The 5,408-nt window shown below is 37.9% G+C and overlaps 1 pseudogene; it reads left to right on the forward strand.

The window, feature by feature from the left end:
- The first annotated feature begins 224 nt into the window (after positions 1 to 224).
- On the forward strand, positions 225 to 2,491 carry LOC123390023 (annotated as a pseudogene).
- The last annotated feature ends 2,917 nt before the right edge of the window (positions 2,492 to 5,408 follow it).

Genomic DNA, 5,408 nt, shown 5'->3' on the forward strand with positions numbered 1-5,408 from the left:
GAGCCTGCTTCCTCCTCTCTCTCTCTCTCTCTCTCTCTCTCTGCCTACTTGTAATCTCTCTCTGTCAAATAAATAAATAAAATCTTTTTTAAAAAAATAAAAAAAAAAAAGACTGTCTTTTTCTCTTCGTTTTCCCTTTTAAAATCTTTCATTCTATGAGATCTATTAAAAAGTTCTGCTGCCTTTAGAAATATGCTCCTCTTTATCACTTTCCACAAATTAAAATGGAAGGCAGGAAGAATCTCTTACAAAACAGTTCCTCGAGGATACTGTCAGGCCTGACACTTTTCATAGGAATTCCTGAAACAGCGAAGCATTTACACCTCATGTGAGAGAAATCACTGCTGAACACACTCCCTGCATGTTTTGTCCCTGTTTGGTTGTCATTACAGCTGTGTAACAGGTGCACAGACTTTCTTCCTTTTTAAAAATAATCGCAAAGAGGCTTCCCACCCCCATGCACTCAGTAGGTGGTCCTAAGCCTTAAACCAAACAAAGCTGCCAGGAAAGGATCTCCTTGTCATTGAATTCTGCCCATTAGGAATAGTCACTTTCCAGAATTAATGCAGCAAAAGCAATTGCCATTTTCTATCATTGCAGAGTGAAGCACATGATCTGCACTTGGCAAAAGCACATGAACAAATGCTCAAACCTTGAAAAGTAATTGTGTGATGTACTATCAAGAGCATTAATCAAATACTTGAGCAAACTAAGCAGCAATAGCTTAGCAGCATATTTATGGATATATCTCCTCAGGCAAGGAAAACAAAGGCAAAAAGAAACTGTTGGGACTACACCAAAATAAAAAGCTTTTGCACAGCAAAGGAAAAACCATCCACAAAACAAAAAGGCACCCAACTGAATAGGAGAAGATATTTGCAAGTGACATATCTGATAGAGGTTAAATCCAAAATACATAAAGAACGTTTACAAGCCAACAACAAAAAAACAATCTGATTGAAAAATGGGCAGAGGATCTTAATAGACATTTTTTTCTAGAGAAGACATACAGATGGCCAACAAACACATGAAAAGACGTTTAGCACCACTCATCTTCAGGGAAATGCAAATCAAAACCACAATGAGATATCACCTTACACAGTCAGAATGGGTATTATCAAAAAGAAAAGAAATAAATATTGGCAAAAATGTGGAGAAAAAGGAACCTGGTGCACTGTTGGTAGGAATGTAAATTGGTGCAATCATTGTGGAAAACAGTACGATTCCTCAAAAAATTAAAAACAGAAATGCCATATGATCCAGTAATTCCGCTACTGGGTATTTACCCAAAGAAAATGAAAACACCTATTCAAAAAGATACCCCAACCCAGCCACCCAAGTGTCCATTGATAAATAAACAGATAAAGAAGATGTGTATATATATATATATATACACACACTTATGTATACACATATATGGAATATTACTAAAAAAAAGATCTTGCCATTTGCAACAACGTGGATGGACCTAGAGTGTATTATGCTAAGTAAATAAATCAGACAGAGAAAGACAAATGCCATATGATTTCACTTTTATGTGGAATCTGAGAAACAAAACAAACAAATGAAAAAGGGACTTTTAAATACAGAGAACCAACTGAAGACTGACAGGAGGTGGGTGGGGGGATGGGCAGAATAGGTGAAGAGGATTAAGAGGTATGGGTTTTCAGTTATAAAATAAATAAGTCATGAAAATGAGAAGTACAGCATAGGGAATAAAGTCAATAATAGTATGGTATGAGGCAGTGTGTCCAAGGTCCCGAGGATCTGTCTCTGGCTTCAACAGTGTTAGGACCAAACAGATCCAGGGATGCCCCTCCTACAAGCCTCCAACCACCTTCCAAACTTTTTTCCAACTTTTCTTTCCAGAGCTATGTTCTCAGTCACTCTTCCTCTGGGACCAGCCAACACCATATTTTGAGGGTAGCTCCTTACTACTGATCTCCCCTGAGTTCCCAGATTCGTTAGAATTTTTCCACCCAAGTGGAGGACACCATCAACCGCCTGGTCGGCAGATGCTTGCTGACTTTCTTTGGGCATATATTTCTTTGGGCTTCTACTTCCTTTGGACCATGTGGCTCTGGAGGGAGGGGGCCGCTTATTCCAGGAGTTGGCTGAGGAGAAGCGCAAGGATGCTGAATGTCCCTTAAAGACATAAAACCAGCACTGCAGCTGTGCCCTGTTCCAGGATGTACAGAAGTGTCCCAAGATTAGTGGGGTAAAAACCTGGACACCATGGAAGCTGCCATGCTCCCGGAGAAGAACGTTAATCAGGCCCTTTTGGATATGCGTGGCCTGGGTTCTGCCACACCAACCTCCATCTCCGTGACTTCCTAGAAAACCACTTCCCAGATGAGGAGGTGAAAGTCATCAAGGAAATGTGCTACCACCCAACTAACTTCCGCAGGCTGGCTGGCCCATAGGCTGGCTGGCCCCCAGGCTGGGGCCAGGTGAGCATCTCTTCCCAAAGCTAACCCTCAAGCACAGCTAGAGCCTCTGAAGCCCAGCAGTCCTTGAGGGGACCTCTGGCATCCCCTTGGTGCCAGGGCTTGTGCCCAAGCCTCTCTCTGCAGACACTGGGCAGCTTTTAAACCACTCTAGAGCCCTCTCACAAGCCATGGACCAAATGAAAACAATAAAGCTTTTTACAGCAAAAAAAAAAAAATTGTAATATTATAATAACAATGTACGGTTAACTACACTTACCATGTGAGCATTAAGTAATGTAAAGAATTGTTGAATCACTGTGCTATACACCTGAAACTAATATGACATTGTATGTCAACTATACTTCAATAATTATTAAAAAGCAGCCATAGAAAAGAGCATGTTTGGCTCCCTAAAAATGTTAAATTCTATATTAATAAAAGATGAGAATATAACAATAGGTTACTCTGTTTCTGCTATGTAAGGAGGAGTTTTTAAATCATTTTATAAAAACACTCAAAAATAAATGATCACAAAAAATACCAAATTAGTTAATAAAACTAGTAAACAAATATCTCCTTTCAGATGGTCCCTTCTCTACTCAAATTAAAAAAGCTCTTGAGGAATGCTTGGTATTTGCCCGGGTTGGTCCAATCACTGGAACTGGAGGTGACTGGGTAGAACTTGTACAAGCTCCTACTTGAAACAGGTAGCCAGGACAAAAGTTGCACCCCCCAACCCCCTAAAAAATTATGGTGCACACATAGTGTTGGGTGTACAAAATGATTAATACAGTAAAATTTAGATGAATTACTTTACTTATTAGTAGCAGGTTATATAGAAAATGTGATTGGGAAAAATGGAGTTACTGGCTAATATGTGATTGCCAAAACCTTGTGCCTCTACTAATATGAGTAACTAAAATATTTCCTATAACTATAAAATTATGTCTCATCTTACCAGAAGGGATTTCATAAGACTGATAACATAAATGGAAATTTAAATTCAAACTCCAAGTTCTTTTGGAATAAAGACACAAAGTATGAAACAAGTAAAAATATCACAGCATATAAAAATAAGCAATTTCAATTCATAGGAAAAAAATCCCCCGGATGTTTTATATTTAGGTATCTACTGAGTCTTACAACCTGAGCTTCAATTCTTCAGGAATATTTGGAAGTCATTCTCACTGAGCTGGCCAATTCCCCTTGTACACGATGAATAGAACCATCTCATCTCTGATTAACTGAGCACAGTGATTTCCAAAACAGGAAACAATCTGCCTGGGACATATCAACAAAGCAATTTCCTTTTCTGAATGCATGTAGTTGTATTAAACTGGGAAACATTTCTGAATATGGTTTACTAGCTAGAAAACCATGCTCTTGGGTAATGTTTTCACAGTTTGCCAGCATCCATAGATGAGAAGAAACATGAGCTGTAAAGAACTCTATTTCAGCTTAATGTTTTTTCTCACCCTCAGTATTTATCAATAATCAAGAAAACTGTTGATGGTACAATCTTCCTTGAATTTCATTACAAAGAATAAACAACCACGGGAATTCTGCAGGTTTGTTATTAAATATGAACTGATATTATGAACTGAAACTGATAAATCTGAATGGGGAATAAAAAACCTCCAGATTGCTGAGTATAAACTCTGTTATTTTTCAGTTACATTCCTCTTTTTATTCCAAAATGGAAGATACACACATAAAAGTGCTTGAAAGTTTTCGTAAAGCAAATGTGCTCATCAAGCTAAAGACCCGAGGTACTAAATAATGATGGTTCAGCAGCACAACCTGTGGTTTACTTTTCTATTTATGTCTTCCATTTTTTTAAATGACATACTTAATAACTGAGCTCATACAGAGAGGGAACATTTTCAATTATTGAAGAGTCCAAATTCAAAATGTCATAAAAATGGTATGTAAACCCTTTTTATAAGCAGTCTTTATATTAGGATTAAGTTTTGCTATAATTCAGAGTTTACCTCAGCACTGTCTTTTATACACACATGCACACAGATGTACACATCCCACACATTCCAGGTAATAGTTATATATATGTTGTACATTATATATACTATATTTGATAATTTTAAGAAATTTTTCTTTATTCAAATCTCTTCTCTATCACTCTGATTAATAACATCCAACTTTTAAAACATTAAATTGATAATTTCAGAGATCGGTTTATAAGGTAAGTTCATTTTGGGCTTTGGCACAAAACTGATTATTAAAGCAAAGCACAAAAGCACTTTTTTTTTTTTTTTAAAGATTTTATTTATTTATTTGACAGAGAGAAATTACAAGTACACTGAGAGGCAGGCAGAGAGAGAGAGAAGGAAGCAGGCTCCCTGCTGAGCAGAGAGCCCGATGCGGGACTCGATCCCAGGACCCTGAGATCATGACCTGAGCCGAAGGCAGCGGCTTAACCCACTGAGCCACCCAGGCGCCCCATAAAAGCACTTTTTAATAAAAGGATAAGTTTTTTTTTTTTTTTTAAGATTTATTTATTTATTTATTTGATAGAAAGAGACACAGCAAGAGAGGGAACACAAGCAGAGGGAGTGGGAAAGGGAGAAGCAAGCTTCCTGCTGAGCAGGGAGCCCGATGCGGGGCTCGATCCCAGAACCCTGGGATCATGACCTGAGCCGAAGGCAGACCCTTAACGACTGAGCCACCCAGGCGCCCCAAAAGGATAAGTTTTCTCTTGCTCTCAGCTTCCATGAGGAAACAAAAAAAATAAAACACTGTGTACTGAAGAATATGGAAGTATTTTCATTTAAGTGCCAAGGAGCAATATATTGACATTTGAGCCAGATTACTTATTATACTAATAATCTGGGAAAATATACAAAATTAAATTATATAATAAAGCTAAATTGGATAAATAATGGCTAGTTATTTGTTTTGTTTTAAAGATTTTATTTATTAAAGAGTGAGAGAGTGTGCATGCACAAGCAGGGGGAGCAGCAG

Source organism: Mustela putorius, unplaced genomic scaffold (assembly GCF_011764305.1).
Source record: "Mustela putorius furo isolate JIRA1106 unplaced genomic scaffold, ASM1176430v1.1 tig00537227_pilon_pilon_pilon, whole genome shotgun sequence".
Taxonomy (NCBI): domain Eukaryota; kingdom Metazoa; phylum Chordata; class Mammalia; order Carnivora; family Mustelidae; genus Mustela; species Mustela putorius.